We start from the raw sequence: 18,988 nt of genomic DNA on the forward strand, positions 1-18,988 counted from the left end.
AATGATTAAAAAAGCTCTCTAGATATGTATCTTTTCACTTGATCCCTATTTATATAAATAGATGCAACACATGTATGGTGCTTTCATTGCTATTTATATCAACTAATTATGAATGTAGGTCTTTTTAGTCACAATACTCAAGTATGGCCCTTTCATTGCCATATACCACAACTATTTATACATATGATACAATGATAAGCTTGTTAGGGCTTATTTTGTAGCACCTGAAGACAGTTTAGTTCATGCTTTATGACTTAAATGTTAATTGCAATGTGTGCCAATTTGTAGTAGCAGGTTTTAATAGGATAAATAATATTAAGTTTGAATCTGTGGGGGGGGGGGTTCATGTGAAACTGAGGGGATTATATATGCCCTCCGGTGTCCCTTTAACCTGGTATATATATATCAGAGAAATGAATGTTTAGGACCTGGTTACAGAAATACATTAGAGATATAAAAAGGCAAAAAACAGAGAGTTCTGTAGCTGCTCATTTTATGGAATGTTACAGTAGTGACTATAAGTTATTGCAAGGAACTATTTTGGAAAAAGTGTTTATGAAATTGGGTGATGCTGCTATGTTAAAAGATAAATTATTATTTAAAGAATATGTTCATATACTTAAATATAATACTCTTGTACCCCATGGGCTAAATTGTGAAATTAACTGGAGGTATTTAATTTAATAGAGGTTTTCTTGATTAATTAATTGTTTTATTGTTATGTGTATTTAAGGGGAGAGTATTTCAATGTTTAGATACTTCTTAAAGGCTGTGTTGGCCAAGGTGCTAAAGTTTTTCAAATAAATTTGTGGAACTATTGCCAGTCGTATTTATTTATTTTGTACTTTGGTGGTTTTTGGAGTTTACCCTTTCATAGCTACAGATCCTTCTAACAACATTCCCCACATTTTTTTTTTGTAATGACAATAAGTTTTCTACCTCTTGTCTGGGTCCCGAGTCCTTACAACTAACCATGGAGAACTATATTGTTTATAATACCCAAGGAGGCTCATTTGTTGGTATTTCCAGTGGTGAAAATCAATGAACCCTTAATGGAGGTGAATGAGAGACTACACAGACTTAATAATCCTTGCTGTTGGTGGTATAAGCCATGTTTCTCTTCCAGTAGATATACAAACTGTTGTAGACCGTTTTGAAAAGACTAATCTTTAAGGAAACCAGATGTCACAATGTCTTGGGCTTGCAGTGCTATTTGGAAATGGACATGTTGCCTCAGGGACTGTGTGCATTTAAAGGCCCTACCACCCCATTTGATATTAATGATTGGGGGGAGAAAATCTTTAGGCATCACTGGCTAGCTGCAGCCCATAAATGTGCAATGGAATGGGTATCTATTTTGGTAGAAAGAGACCAGATACAGCAAAAGAAAGTAAAGGATGAAATTGTTAGTATGCACACTTAACTGGTTTCTAAAATTGGTTTACAATGTTTGGATGGGGTATTGAATAACTAGAAATGGAATTGATTAAGCAGAAAACCAATAAACTAAATAGAGATGTACGTGATTATAATGGTGGGTGGGTTTTCCTTTGGAAATCCATTTGGAGAGCTCTGAAATTAGTAAGTTCTGCACACTATAATGGAGATTATAAAAAACCAGCATTCTGTTTCATTTACCTCTTCAGAAGGGCATGGCATATACAACAAATTTAGACCAGGACATCAGGTCTTTTCCACCACTTCCCCCTCCTCAAGAACTGGAGAAACATCAACAACATTTTCGTAACCACAGAGAAGAAAAGTATAACAATCAAAAAAGAGGGAGTCAAACTATTGCATCTACAAGTGAAGGACATTTTAAACCAACATTTAAAAAGGTAGATGGCAGTAATGTTAGTTACAGCTGTGAATCATTAGTAGTTAACTTGTCAGGTTGTTTGCTAATGGATGAACAAAGTAATGTTTTAAACATGGGTTTGAAATGTATTCCCACAGTTCTTCCTTGTTGGCATTTGTTAGAACAGGAACTGTTCCAGTTTTCTCGTAAATTACATTTAGAATGTTATTTCAATGATAAAACTGTGCATTGTAGTAATGATGTGAATTTTAGTGAAGATGATACTTTTTATTCGTGTGAGTCTGATATATGTGATGATGGTGTTTGAATGCATATTTTTTTATTAGATACATCTAGTATCTCATATAAAAGTAGATTTATATCTCCTTAAATTAATGACTGTGTGAAACAATTTTCAGCAATGCTGTAGAACATTTATATAAAGAATTTAATAGTAAAAAATGGAAGTTTGTTATAATCTAACTAAAAATGAATGGGTGGCTTTAAAGGAGTTGTCTTGGAGGAAAGATTTGATAATAAAGCCGGCAGACAAAGATAATAAAGTTGTGGTGCTACATTATATGCAATATATGCAAATGTGTTATAAACATTTACATGGCAATGGAGTTTATAAGGTAATTGATGTTAAATGTTATAAAGAAGCTATGAAACTATTTTCTATCTTGTTACAAAAAGGTGATTGCCTGGGGTATTTTAATATGGATGATATAAATAAGAAATCCAACATGGAGAGTTGTGCTATGGCAACTTTTTATTGTTTACCAAAGTTGCATAAGGATATGCACAACCCTCCAGGTAGACCCACTGTAGCTGCAACAAAGTATTTTCTACATAACACTGGCATTATACTGCATAATTTTTTTACTACCATTTGTGGAAAAGTTAGCATCATACCTTAAGGATTCATCTGATTTCTTGAATACATTTTCAATAATCCAGTGGAATTCTAGAATGTATTGGAGAACGTTAGATGTCACCACTTTATATACAAATATCAGACATGATGGCATTAAGGCACAGTATTACTTCTTAGAAAATAGTCTGGTGTCTCATTATATTATATAATTGTTACAATTTTATCAAATAATTATTTTAGTTTTAATATCAAAATCTATCATCAGTTACAGGGAACAGCCATTTTGCCCCCATGTATGCCAACTTATTCTTGGCCATGTTTGAAAGGGATTATATTTATAAACATGATTTTTTTTAAGAAGTATGTCCTGCATTATTATAGATACATAGATGATTTATCAAGATGGCCTTGATGAAGTGCATACTTTTTTGTAAAAGATTTACATAACAATATTTATAATTTGTCTTTTGATGGATTGCAATATGGGAAGGAAATTAACATTTTGGATTTACATCTTATAGGATTGAATAGTGGACATATTCAAACTTCTGTACATACAAAATTTAATGATGGAGGACAATTTTTGTATGGGACCATTTGCCACCCCACCCCCACACTCTCTACCTTATGGAGAATTAAGGTTGCATAGAATTTGTAATAATAATTAAGATTTAGGTAGAAAGATTGTGCAAACCTCCTTTATGTTTTTGAAGAGAGTATGATAGGAATGCTAATTATGCATTAGATAAGATTAGTGAGGGAAATTAAGTATATAGTTACATGGATAGCGATGAATTGGATAGAATTAGTACATATGGCCAAGATAAGATTTATTTTATAATGACATAACATTTTAAGTGATGAAATATGGAAACAAGTTAACTACTATTCGAAGTTTTTAATTAATGATGGTAATTGAAGAAAATCTTATGTAACAATCCACTGATTTCTTATAAAATGACAAACTTTAAATGATAAGCTTGTTAGGGCTTATTTTGTAGCACCTGAAGACAGTTTAGTTCCTGCTTTAAGACTTAAAGGTACATTTCCATATGGTAATTGTAATGTGTGCCAATTTGTAGTAGCAGGTTTTAAAAGGATAAATAATATTAAGTTTGACTCTGTTGGGGGGGGGGGGGTTCATGTGAAACTGAGGGGATTATATATGACCTCAGGTGTCCCTGTAACCTGGTATATATCAGAGAAAGTAAGAGAATGTTTTGGACCCGGTTGCAGAAACACATTAAAGACAAAATCAGAGTTCTGTAGCTACTCATTTTATGGAATGTCACAGTAGTGGCTGTAAGTTAGTGCAAGGAACTATTTTGGAAAAAGTATTTATAAACTTGGGTGATCCTGCTATGTTAAAAGATAAATTATTATTTAAAGAATCTATTCTTACACTTAAATATAATACTGTTGCACCCCATGATCTAAATTGTGAAATTAACTGGAGGTATTTAATTTAATGGAGGTTTTCTTGATTAATTAATTGTTTTATTGTTATGTGTATTTAAGGGGAGTGTATTTCTATGTTTAGATACTTCTTGAAGGCTGTGTTGGCCAAGGAGCTAAAGTTTTTCAAATAAATTTGTGGAACTGTCGCCAGTCATATTTATTTATACATATATGTCTATTGTAACATGTAGAAAAAATAACTCTACTGATAAGTATATGATCTTCTTTCACATTTATAGAATATTTTATGTCATTAACTCCAAATCACCCCAATACTCAACCTACAAAAGAAGGGAATTCTGAAGATCCACACAGTTTAACAAGTTAATAAAATGAATAAAGTAAAATAAATGCAGTATTACAGTAAGCTGTATGAAATTCAAGGGAAAGCTGCTCCAGTTGTTTTGACATTAAGTCTAGAACATAATCCACAAATAAATCAAAGAAAGCCTTTAAATCTGTAAATGTAATCAACTAATTTGACATCTCTCTCACCCACTCTCTGTCCCACTCTTGTTTCTATCTCACTGTGCCTCGGTCTGTCTGTCTCTACCTCTCTGTTTCTTTCTCACATCTCTCTCTCTGGTCTCTCTCTTTTGTGCATGTAAGCATCTGTGACATGTTCCCTGTGCCTACTCTTCAGATGCATATGATTATCAAACTTCAGCCCTATGACAAGTTTGTATTATTGTAGGATTAAATGTATAACTTTAACAGAGTGCAATTTCCTCCCCCTAAATTATACTTTTAATAATTTTATAATTGTAAGAAACTTCTTCCTAGTAAATCTCAGATCAGTTCCCTTACTACTACACTTCTTCTCAGTCAATCCTACCTACAGTCACTTATATTAATATGTAAGCTTTATTTCACTCATCTTCCACCTTAACTTTTTCCAGCTTAAAAGACTACATTTTTGTAATTGTCTTTTGGTATACTGTTACCCCTATATGTTTTTAATTTATATGAGACCTTTGCTTTGACCTTACTCTGGAACTGTAATGATTTCTTATACATCATTTTTTCTATCTGATTTCTTGTGTGTTGCATTTTGTTCCTAGTTTGCTTGTCAATATGTCCTGGCCTTGCCTGAAAAGAGCCATTGGACCAGTGTACTTAACCAGTTAATACATGTAAAAATAAATATTAATGTCACAAAGATGATGGCAGATGTCTGCCTATGGATGTGGCATAGATTTTAATATTTCAATTATTTTACCATCAACTTGCCACAACTGTTAAAAACTTCAACTTTCTGTTTACATTTTTAGTGTTTCCTCCTAATGTTGTATTGTGACTTTAATCTTCATTCTGTGGAGCTATTCAGTGTGGTAGACTTTGCTCCAGGACTTCATTACTGCAAAGATGCTACCTGTTTCAAGCAAACTGCAAGTTATTTAGCTGCTCTGGAATTCTCTTACCCATTTCCCCAAGTTTGTATTGTTTGGTAGCCATGTTTATTCGTTTTTTTTTTCAATGCACAAGGGATGTCTAGAAGTATGGACTATTTTTTTCTGGTTTTTACATCCATTGTTTCAGGGAAGCTCTTGTCAGCTGTAACTGTTGGCCAACATGGAAGCTTGATGTATTGCGTGTATATGAACCCATTTACAGCCCATTCACTGGAAGATATTTTGAGTCTGTGTTTGGGAACTGGTCTTGGGTAAATTTAACTGTCAGTAGGCAGGTCCTTGCCAGACTTAATAGCAGGATATTAGAGGGAACAAATGCTTTTGTGAAAAATATGAAGGACCATGGATTTATTAACAAGCAGCCAGAGGATTTATTTTTATCATCACAGAACATATTGCTTGGTGCCTTTCAGCTCAGACTGCTAGCAAGCAGAAAGCACGTCTCACAAAAGATTATCTTTATTAGCAAGTTTATCTTTTAAAGTGGTTTTTGTTTTTCTTGGCCCATGAACTGTGCATTTTAGAACAACCCTTTGCTTCCTGGTAAAAAGGTATGTTTGCTAGATTTTCCAATTTTTTTTTCATTATTTTGTGTAAAGTTCAGTGTGATCACTGTTGAAATGTGGTATGCAACTTAATTACTTGAATATTTTTTTAATATTTGGACTTCACTAACTTATATATATATATATATATATATATATATATATATATATATATATATATGTATATATATATATATATATATATATATAGCAGAGTTTAATAATTTGTGTTGATCTTGGCAGATTATATGCAATAATTCCTTGCTGTATGGTTCTCATAAATTTTTATGTTCGTCATTGTAAAGCATTTAAGAAGAAAGCATTAAAATGAACTTGAACTTAACATGTTTCCTTTGAACATGTAGGTATACAGGTATTCATCTCGGAGTGTCACCACATTCATGAAGGCTGTAGTAAAATTTTACAATGCACACATAATCATGGAATGTTGCTTGCAAATACTACATTTAAAATTTTTCTAATTAGAAGTCAGAATAATAGATGCAGCCATTCATAAAACCGCACATATTATTTTATTTAAAATGGGCTGTGACACCCCTGTACAGGCCCAGTAATCAAGGAGCCCCAATCCTCACCACTGGCAAAAGTGAAGGACGTTAACAATGGGAGGATGAGAAGTACACACACAGTAAAGTACAATTTCCTTTAAGAGCACATAGAAATCACAGTCAGTCTAGGGCTGGTTTCTCCCTCTTTCTCCAGATCCCCAATAAGACTCCCCACTGGCACAGCTATAGAGTTGAGTCCTTAGCCAGAGTTCCAAGCCAAGTCCTCCCAACACTATCTCTGTCCAAGCAGTGCTTTGTGTCCCTGCCCATGTAGCTGACAGAAGCATACACGTTGAGATTTGATTTATACACAAACACACCTGGGAAAGGCTGTCACAGATTTACTAGCTATGCCCCTTTCTGCCCAGACCATAAGGTAATTATCACTGTCACTAGAACCCCTTATCAGCTACTTTAAGGCCCTTCCCAAAGGATGACTAATCCTACTGTGTGATGTTACTATAAACCCAAATGGTAAGTGTGACCAAGACTTGCAAGGCTATTTAGGAGTGGTGTGTACAGTGTCACCAAATACATATGCATGTACTCTAAGAGCTTAAATATGTCTCACAAATATCACCACAAAGATAGGTTTAAATATATTTAATAATAAATAAAAGAACAAGACAATACTCAATCAGTATCTGCAGAGTTCAGAATCACAGGAAATATTTTAAAGCAACATTGCAGGACAATCTCAAATACATATAGAAAACATATAAACTAATCTTTACTATATTCCTATCTATATCTAAAATATACTATGCCCTAAATAACTTACTTACAGAGCAAGACACAGGCAGAAGTGCTGAATGGATGTTTCTAGGTCCAAGACAAGATACAAAATGCACAGTCAGCCTCTGACAGAGTTCTTAAATTACTATCAAACATTACTGCTGGGTCAACTTGGATGACATCACTCTGTCACATACCTTCAGTTCCCAGGCTAACAGATACTAACAAAATTTTAACATCTGTGTGAAAAGTACATATCTCTCAGAAGTTTGCCCAGAACTGGAAGTTGTAAAACAATTAAACACTTTACATTTTAAACATAGTAAATACTTCTCTCCAAAAGAATAGAAAAAACTTCTAGCTCTAGACATCCTGTCTTCTTGCTGCAATGAAACTAACATTTACAGCACATCATAAAGCACTTAAAGGAAAACTCCACCCTAGAAGTAAAAAAATATGTTTTTTCAGTCTATCTTTGTTTCCAGACCTATTTTAACACCTAAAAATCACTTTAAGTCCTTTATTAATTTTAGCCTGTTTACCACAACATGGCTACCAATGGGGCTTGATATATCAATGTGATCATCTTCTTCTTCAACCCTTTCTCTTTCCCATAAAGCATTTCAAGTCTTCTTTCTATGACTCATGTCAGACATAAGGAAGTAACGGTGAATTCCCATCGATTGACATATAATGGGAAATCTGTGACTCTTTGTCACTTTGTATTCCTTCTGTGTTAGGCCTGCTTCTTTTCTGTTGCTAATCACCCTCATTTATGTTTATATCAGAGCTTGCTTTACATGATCATTTGAAGTTATCCAGCAATAGCCAGAGTTGTAGCTACATTGGATATCTTTGTTCTAAGTGTTCTTTTGTAGTCCAACATGAATTGACAGTCCCCTCCTCCCACACTACTGCAGAGGTGTGAAAACTGTCACTGCAACTGACAGCTCAGAATTGAAAGGAAGGGAGTGCCATTTCAAATGTCTTCCCCTCTGCCTGCAGAATCATTTAACTATTTACTTGGTGTGGCAGCAGCAGAAAGACTTATTTAAACAAATTTTTGATTTCATTGTGTTGATTTTTTATTTCCCCCCTATTTCTACAAGACATTATTATGTTGTTATTTTTGCTTGCCAATCTCTGAGTAACATCAGTCTAGTGACATCCTGTTTCTGTAATTTCCTGACATTTGCATCATCTCCACATATTTTAAAGGACTAAAACAGTACTTTGCAAACCTGTCTCTATGATGTAAAAGTAAAACAGTATGACAGTAAAAGAATGTACAGAAAACTCACTGCATTCTACAGACCATGCAGTGAAGTTTATTTTTTTATTTTTTTTACGGCTGGTGGAGGGGCCTACTGAATATTTTATGCAAGTATATATTACTGGCATAATGCAGATAACTGATGCATTTCTGGTGCTTAATATCTTCTCTAATTCAGCTGAAACTATTTAGCAATCCTCTATTCCTTTAACCGGATTAGTAAATTTGCTTTGAGGCACTCCCTGTCTTTGTGCACATTTCCAGTCCTACTGCTAAACTGGTCATATATTGAGCTGTTAATTGGCAGCTGATACTACTCAGCCAAACACAGTTCTTCATATTTTTCACATGACGACGTTTGCTTTGGTCTCTTTAAAAGAACAAAAGTGTGCAGTTTGCACGAAACACCACGGAGGTGGGTTTACAACCTTCAGTAAATTAAGGATTGCAGCATCCAATTTGCAGTTGTACTAACTAAACTTGTCAAGTATGACAGTAAGCACACAGGATTGAAATGCTACTGTCAGTGTCATGAGTACAGAATGACAATTATTTTGCCTCCATAATTTTCATGTCTACCTTATTATAAGTCACTGTACCAGGCCATGCTGTGTAGCCTTTTGGAATATTGCACATCTTAGTCCAAGTTCTCCTAAATATTGCCACCAGAGATCCAAAACCACACTTCACAGCACTCTCCTCTTTGTGTAAATATGTGCAGGCCCTACAAATTACTTTGGATACCTAAAATACATGTATCCCATCACACAAACCCATTTGCCATCAACTTTGTGACAGCTGCATAATGTAACACTGTCTCACACTGTGCCTCAGACTTTAGTTCATGTCACACAAGTTGCAGTGTGTCAAGGGTACCAGTCATTATTATCTGCACAGGTGACAGGGATCACACTACACAATGGCTTGGACTATAAACACAGTTAGGAGGGCATAACTGCTACACACAGGGCCGGCCTTAGCTGAAATGACGCCCTAGGCAAAGTAGTGCTCCTGTGCCCCTTGAGCCCATCCCATGCCATACTCATGATACACCCCTATTTGAGCCACACCCACAGATACATCACTCCCCATGAAAGCCACTCCAGTTATTTCCTTCATTTTTTTTAAATATATGAAAATAAGTTTCTACTGTAATGGGTTTTGCATTACCAATTTTTTTTCCAAAAGTTACGAAGTCCAAAATTAATACCGGAGTTCATCTGACAAGTAATAAGATCAAAAATCAGAACCAGCTGAGACGCACAAACACACACACACACACACACACACACACACACACACACACACACACACACACACACACACACACACTGCAGTCCCAGCAGGTGCCCAAAGCTGTGCCATCAGCTGGCAGGTACCATTCACCCAGGCATATGAAGTTTTGTCCTTTTGAGTACAAGACATTTATTGAAGAATGTTTTGATGGTTACATTTCACAGCCCCCCTGCCTTGAACATAACTTTTGGTCTGTCTGTATCAGGACTGGAATGACAAAAAAAGGGAGACCCGTTTACATTTTTCTACTCACTTTGCATGCTATTTCTTTAAATTAATCACTAGTTTTTCAGCAAAACACTTATGCTTCTATCTACCTGTTTATGCTTCTTGATTGTATTGTCATAATTATTTATTAAATGTAATTCACCTTCTTTTTTTTTGAAAAGTTGCCAGTTTTAGGAGGGATTAAGAGGGGCAGAGCAAAATTTGGAGTCAAAATAAGACAGTTGAGAAAGAGGTAAACTGCAACAACCACAGATTTGCAAGCAACCAAAGATCTGCAAGCAGCACTGTCATGATCACATCACCCATTTATAACGAAACCCGGTGAGAAGACAAATGAAACATTCACAGACAATGGTTGAACAAGACACAGGTACATTCACTTAATGCAAGAGAAGTAAACACTTACTCCAGATGCTATCTTCTCTGCAACCTTTGTACTACCACAACAAGTGCACAGGACTGGACAGTTTTTGCTGTCCTTATCATTCTATACTGCTGTTTAAATCCAAAAGCACCACTAACAGAAACTAAGCCTACACACAGCTATGCCACATTTCACAAAAGAGACACAAACATTTTTTCCAGTAAGCAATGAAACAAACCATATGAACCAATGGCAAAACTGTCCAAATCAGAACATTTCAACCATAAAGGCCACTCAGACTTGTGTCATTAAAATCCACCAATATCAGTCAATATGCACAATCTCTGCAGAAGTAAAAGTCATCTGAATAATTCTACATTAAAGAGATCTGTAACTAATGAAAAGGTTGCTGCTAGCAAACAACTTTATATTTCAGTGTTTCATCAATCAATTCAGTGTCTGCTGTCATTGAAGAATAAATTGCCTACATTACATTAAAAAGAATGGTAAGCTGGTAATATTGCACTAGGGAATGGATGGCAAACTGAAAACAGGCTCATAATTACTAGGCATCTCATCCAAAGGAGGGCATACTCAGGACTGCAGCACCCCACCCCCTTAAAATACAACACAGTATCAAGGATGAACAGAATTACCTCTTGCCTTAATGTATGGACAAAATTTAAAGAACTGCTTGACAAGCAAAAATACAAAAAAAAGAAAACATTCTGGAATTGAACAGACATGCAACAACAAGAATGACTAGAAGGCTGATGGACACTCATAAATATTTTCTTTGTTTTTGTATTAAGGTTCATAGGTTCTTAGGATCATAGGATGATACTAGGCTATTGTCCCAGAGGACCTTATAAGCCTAGCCAAGAATTTTGCCCATGTTCCCTATAAGATTAGTTTTTTTTCTTACTTTTAAATATGCATATACATTTCCGATTACAAATTTTGTACCTCAATATGTTTTATAAAAATTTAATAAAAACATTTTCAAAAAAAAAAAAAAAAGAAATTCTGATTAGTTATTAATTATTTATGAAGGTAAGAATAAAGGACATACTGGGTGAAAATAGACTATCTCCAAATGATTGTCTCATTCTATTATCTTTTGTTACACCCAACAGAATTAAACAATTCCATGCAGGGACAATGCTCATTCTACCAGGGCATTGGCCTCATCTGTGGCTTTTTAGAAAGGGATAGATTCTAGAAGTATTCTAGAATCAGCAACATGGTCATCAGTACATACTTTTACAAGACACTCAAACTCAACTGCTTCTATAGTTTTAGATCAGACTTGGCTCAGACCATTCTTCAGCGGCATCTGCGCCCTCATCCTTCCTCCACCCAGTTAGTATATACTATGGTAAACATAGCCGGCCTTAGGCATAGGCCAACTAGGCAGCCGCCTAGGGCGCCAGTCTAGTAGGGGCACTTTTCCAGTATTTATTTGGTGTAGGTACACCAGGATGGGTGCACCTGGTAGTGTGGTGGGGGTGCAGTGGAGCCCTTTTGCCTAGGGCACCAGTTGACCTAAGGCCGCTCCTGATGGTAAACATCCCTTACAGCTAAGGCTACTACAGCAGTTATCCAGTGATGGACAGAGTACATTTATTTAAGTAAACTTAATATAACAGTACCTGTTGGAATGATCATTGCTGCAGTAGCCACTCTGATGACTATTGTTACAGTTTATGTATGGTAACTCTCTCATGAAAACTTTGTGGGTTTGCTTCTTTTGAAGTGTTATTTGCTCTGTTATATTGTAGTCAGCCTGCACATGTGAGAAATGCTTCTGATTATGTTCTTATGAAGTTTGCACTATAACATGTACGTTGTCTCCAATAAACATTACAATGTGTTGGCATGTTGACTGCAGTGCTACACTGACTCACTTTGAGAAAAACACATCTTCTATCCCTACTCACCTTATGGGATATTATGGGTGCATGGCTCACACTCCATTTCTGTTAGGTATGTACATCTCGTTGCATCACAAGTTTAATGGCATATCCCACATCTCTTATGTGCTCAGTTCTCACCTGTTATGATTTTCACAGTTTATCCACTTCATGCATCATAAAAATATATATTCTTTTCTATCTGTAATTTCTAATTGTTAAGGATATCCTTGAGGGTTGCAGGCACTAATGACATAATTTTCTGTCTAGAAATTTATACCTTTAAGAACATGCATGTTATATTGCCCCTTTAATTACTCAAAAATCTTTGAAATACAATGGTGCTAGTTTTTTTGGAATTAACACTTGTGAACGTTTACATATAACCAATAATGTAAGCAAAGCCAACATACACTGCATTGTGCATTGGATCAAATCTTCCTTTTCAGCAGTACTATTCCTTTGCATATCACACAGGAATAGCCTTTGGTACATTGCCTCTTCAGTTAGTGGCCGCAGTGGTGCAGTGGTTAGCATTGTTGCTTCATAACAAGACATTGTCTGGTTTGATTCTCAGCTGGAGTGCCTTCTGTGCAGAGTCTGCATGTCCTCTCTATGGATGAGTGAGTTTTAAAGATATGCAGGTAGGTGTATGTGTGTTTGCGTGTGTCTTCTGTGAAGGCCGGGTGCTTGGCTGGCAACTCAACACCATACAAACACCACTACCAATCAATCTCTGGACCAGTGATTTGCTGTGGTGACCCCTAACCTGGAAAAGCTGAAAGATGTTGCTTTTTATATTGCCTCTTCAATTACACCTGAAGATTGCAGAGTAGCTCAGTGTAAGACTTTTCAGAATCCCTCCCAAAGTAACCTACTTGCCTCATGTTTATTTATCATGCAGTTTTACTAAATCTTAAGTTATGTGTGATTGCAAGGAGCAAGTCTTTTAGCATTTGAACAACAGCAAACTCTTGATGATTGAGAGAGATTACTTGTAAAATCCTTTTTGTGTCCATGCACACAAAACACAATTTGTTTATATTAAAACATATAAATTATTAATAATGCACCACCACTAAATGACTTAATTGCAATAAGAAGTTAATTGGGCATGCTAAGCTTCAGTGTTAAGGTAATACAGGTACCTCCCACCCTTATAAAGGCATATATAAATCTAACCAAATATTATACATTGAAGACAGAGACAGAATTTCAAATTTTGTCTATGTTCTTGCTTAAGTTAAAATACTATTTTGTGCAGGACAAAGGTAAAGTTTTGTTCTGACCTAAGCAAAGAAACTATGCTAATAGTTAATGCTAGTCCTGCTTATTTAGGTGAATAATAATAATACAAACCATGATCAGTACTAGAATACAACATATGCCAGGCACAGTCATGAAAACATAATCATAGACTGAAAAAAGAGGCATTTTAATTGTAGGGAAATGTGAACATTCTAATCTTGAAACAACTTCACCCATGTAACTGATCAAAAATCAGTGAAAAATCATTACTGCTTACCAAGGACAAAACTATCTACAAGGATAAGGAAAGGCAACTTTAAGGCTGTAGTCCTTTTTATTATAGTTCATTTAATTAGTAAGTGAAATTGAGCTGTCTTTATGTTCAGATATTTTGCAAGCAGTCATTCTGAAAATAGTAAAGAATTCAGCTTGGCAAAAGAGTGCATTACATTTATAGAACATGCAGAGTGAAAATCATTAACACTGAATGAAATATAAATAGCAGCAAGTAGTGGTCCACATTTGTAAAAGGTAAAATAATTCTGGCAGACAAGTATTCCTTCAAAAATACTGATGAAATGCTATCAACTTTCCTTTTAGAAATGCTGCTAACTGCCAGCGTAACATCATTATCCTGCCTTTGATAAATACTTTTTCAAGGGATGGGAATCATTTCATCTAATCACAACAGATGAAAACAATGCTGACCCCACTCAATACCATTTCCTGGCAGGGTCCTTACCTCTCACTTGTCCATTCTTGCTCCAGTGCGCAACATCTTCTGCAATTCAAATTCTGCACTCCCAAAACAAAGACGTACATAATCTGTCGCACAGGTATATCAGGTGTTTGCGACCTGTTTTCGTCATCTGCGGCCATAAAAGGAGGGCATTCTTAAAGAACGTCCTTAAAACATGTTTTTTTTTTTTTTTTTTTAATAAAAAGAAAATGAATCTCCTGGCTGCCACAGGCAGTCTCTGTTTTACGGACAGTGTACCGCCGAGAACAGCCCAAACCCAGACTGGATAACAAAAAAAAAATCATTTAAATAAATAAATAACTAAAATTGCACCATTTATGTGATCAGGCTGTATGGCGCCCTAGGCAGTTGCCTAGTTTGCCTATGCCTAAGACCGGCCGTGGCTACACAGGATCTTGAACATTTGATGCCTGTGCCATGTCACCTCACACTTGCTAATCAGGCTCATGTCTAACAATTAATGGTCTCTCAAACATTGTACAAGAGCGTCTATGGAAATTGGCTCCTGCTAGTTACATATGCTCAACATGTTTTTTTTTGGGGTTACAGCACATACTTCATACATGCACACTGGGTTTGCAGAGTCTGATTATTTTACTTACCTCTGTCCATGGCCTTATGAAATTCAGTGCCCTATTGCAACTAACATACTCTTTAATAGTAAAGTCTTTTGAATAAAAATAATTATGCAACTACATACATGACATTGTCCTGCACACATATAAAACTAATAATTCCATCATGCTTGACCAGCATTCTACATATCTTACGGGTGTGCCTGCATCTAGTGTGCCAAATTTTGGTTACAAGACTTCCAAGGCCATTAACTTTGTACATGAATGTTTGCTATAAGACATAGTATACTTATCAACAGATCCATACAGGAATCATATGTCCCTAAACTATGGTGTTCCGCCTTTATCCTACCCCTCCACAAAGGAAGCAAAAATAATAACTTCTCCAACTTCCAACCCATAGCAATACTATCTCCTATTTCAAAACTTTTTGAGAAATGTATCCACCTCCAGCTAATGCCATTCCTCACAAATAACCAACTCCTCACCCCAACCCAACATGGGTTCCCTCCTGGCCATAGTAGAATGACAGCTCTTCTTTCATTCCTAGACATAGTAAACCATGCCAGTGACTCTGGAAATCTAGTATCCACAGTCCTCCTTGACCTTTCCAAAGCTTTTGATACTATCTCCCATACCCACCACCCACCTCTCTAAACTTAACCTCTCACAAAACACCATCAACTGGTTTAGCAGCTACCTCTCTGATAGATCCCAGGCTGTGAAATGGAAAACTGGTACCTCTGCCTTCCTTCCAACCCCAACTGGGGTACCCCAGGGATCCATACTCGGCCCTATGCTCTTTAATATTTTCATTAATGATTTCCACACATCAATTCCCAACACCAGAATAGTACAATACGCAGATGACTCCACACTGGTCTGCTCTGCCTCCAACCTCCTTGAGCTCAAAACTATAACTCAAACTGCTTTCTCAACTACTGAGAACCGGATGCTTCAAAACCATCTCTCCCTAAATGCCAATAAATCTAAAATCCTACTATTCACCCCTTCAAAATCTATCCATCTTGACAAAACCTCCTTCAAAATTATCAGCCATGCTAAATCCACTATAGAAATTGTCCCTTTTACCAAACTTATTGGGGTTACTATTGATGAGAATCTAAAACTTGATACCCATATTCAACTAAATATTAAAAAAAACACATCAGAAACTTGGCATGCTGTACAGAAACTCACACTTCCTCTCCCCCTTAACTAAACAAACTAAACAGACCCTTGCCTCAACCTACTTACTATCCTCTCTGATGTATGGTTCTCCCTTACTAACCAACCTATCTTCCTCTAACACTTCTAAAATAGAAAGCTGCTACAACAAAATCTCAAAGTTTGCAACCTCATCCAAATTCTCTACTCACCACTGTATACACCTCCATCAACTGAAATGGCTAGAACTTCCCAATTACCGGGACTACCTCCAACTCTGTACAGCCCACAAGCTTATTTTCAAACCTAATACATGTCCAGCACTTGCTAACATTTTACCTTCATATACCCCTCTCAGACCCCTAAGATCTGCCCTCCAAAACCTAATCTCCGTGTATAAACCAAATCTTCCTGCTGAGCAGCTACTTCTATCCTTTACCTTAGCCAAAAAATGAAACTCTCTCCCTCCGTCTCTAAGAATCTCTGAAAACTTTGAACTCTTCAAAATCCAGCTCCATTCTCACCTCTCCCATAGCTGGAAGTGCAATTGCACACTACCTACCTAACTTATCACATCCAAAGTCCCATTTCCCTTACTTACCAGGGATCTATCCCCCAATAACTACTCTCAGATCACTATCTAACATTTCTAGCCTACAAACAAATTCTACCCTCTACAACTGTTTTCAACCTACAAACATGTAAATATGTAAGATATACTGTATATATATATTGCAGTTCAACTGTTACTTGCCATTTTATACCCACAAGATGCTTACTGCACCTTTTATCAACTATGTATTGACTCTTGTTCACTTTGAACTATGTCGCTTCTACTTTGTACTATGTATTCTGAATTATGTGCTACTTTGTACTATGTATTCTGAATTATGTAGTTTATACTTGTACTATGGAGTTATTCTCACCTTTTAGCAACTATGTATTGAATTGTGTTGACTTTGAACTATGAATCTTTTACTTTGTACTATGTATTCTGTAGTTTATACTTTGTACTATGGAGCTTTTCTCCCCAGACCTCCACTGAAAACGGGCTCTTAGAGCCCAGTGGACCTCCCTGGTCACCAAACTGGAAATAAATAAATAAATAAAATCTACAGTACGTCCACTAATTAGTAGCATTGACCACCCACTGCTTCTCATTTGTGTTACTAGCAGTGCATCCACCCATCAGTGTGGTTCCCTTCCCTTAGCACAAACATTCTTAATAGTCTCACACCACCATGACTTCAAGTCAACAGACCATAACCATTGCGTTTTCCTTCCCTTACAACACCCAACATAACTGAGTGTCATGCCACCGATCACGTCAAGTCACCAGACGATGATCATTGCAACTGTTAAGTGTTTCTATTACACCATCACAAAATAAATTTAATCAAGTGACTGCCACTGAACCCTCCAATTCCCTCTCCTTTGCAAGTGCATCATGGAACAGGCACAGTTTCAACAACCATACCTGTCATGGGTCACACTCTCAATGTCCATCATCCTAAGTACATCATGCCTCTGCAGTGTTCCTGTCCAGCAATGTACAGTGAGCTGATACCTTTTCTAGCTGGTGTTCCTGAATGCTGTTATCTCTATACATTTTATCTTCACACTATAAACACTTGTAATATGGCAACCTGGAACCAATGGCACTCTTACTCCAAGCTAATTCCTTTGCCATAAAGAAAAAAAATAGTGTATTACACACTATCATGACATTTCCTTTCAGCAACCAGTAGACTAATGTCTACCTTTCAAACTCTCTCAACTGTCACCTGTGCTTCAAGGGCTATCGATATTAACTTCATTACACTTACCTTGGCTGTAAAATGTCCTTTGTGAAATATTTACCACACCTACTCTGCCAGTACTTTCACTTCATTCAGGTTATATTTCCTCAGTTGACATCTCCACATTCACATCACCTGTAATGAACATCAGTAACACATACTGTTAGGTTACAGATATAAACACATATGTATGACTTAATGCTTATTTCCTGCATACTGTAAAATATCACACGTCATACCCACCTTTGCTATCACCTAGGTAATTCTGGCCTCCATGTCAAATACCTTTTCCATTGTCAGTTGGATGATTGTCTCCAGCAATGTCCAGGACAGTTACTTTACATTACCAGAAAATGGATTGCACAACTTTCAGATCAGTTTTTCTCAATCACCAGGACTCGTAGACAAGAGAGAACCACAGGAAAAAATTGCACAATTATATACATACACACACTTTACATGGTTCAACCGTTGCTGTGTATTTATTAATACCCACCCAGACAACTCATTTTCAGCTACTACACACTGACATGTCACCTCAAATGTCACACCTTAGCATATTAGCTGAGATCACTCCCTATTTTCTCACCCAAACCAACCATGGTCAAAGAGATACAAGCAATCACCCTAAATACATGCAAAACTGGATGGAAACCAAGACTAACTTCAGCTGCTACAGTGCACGTCATACAAATTGAATGTCCCATCCCATCCAAAAGCTTCATTACAATTTCATAAATGAGTTATCAGCTTCTGTAACTGCTTAAACATGACTGTCTCACTTTCAAAGGACATATAAACCTTGAGGGACTCGACCATTTCCTAAATTTTCACTAGTAATGTTTCTACCTGCATTTTACTGTACTAAATGATGCTATTCAGACTGGTCACTGCTGTCTATGTCTCGCAGACTGACACTGCTTCTCATGTAATATTTAAAAATCGCACTGCCTAAAATTTTGTGCATGTGA

This window comes from Protopterus annectens, chromosome 1.part0 (assembly GCF_019279795.1).
Source record: "Protopterus annectens isolate FY-2018-M chromosome 1.part0, PAN1.0, whole genome shotgun sequence".
In the NCBI taxonomy this organism is placed as follows: Eukaryota; Metazoa; Chordata; order Ceratodontiformes; family Protopteridae; genus Protopterus; species Protopterus annectens.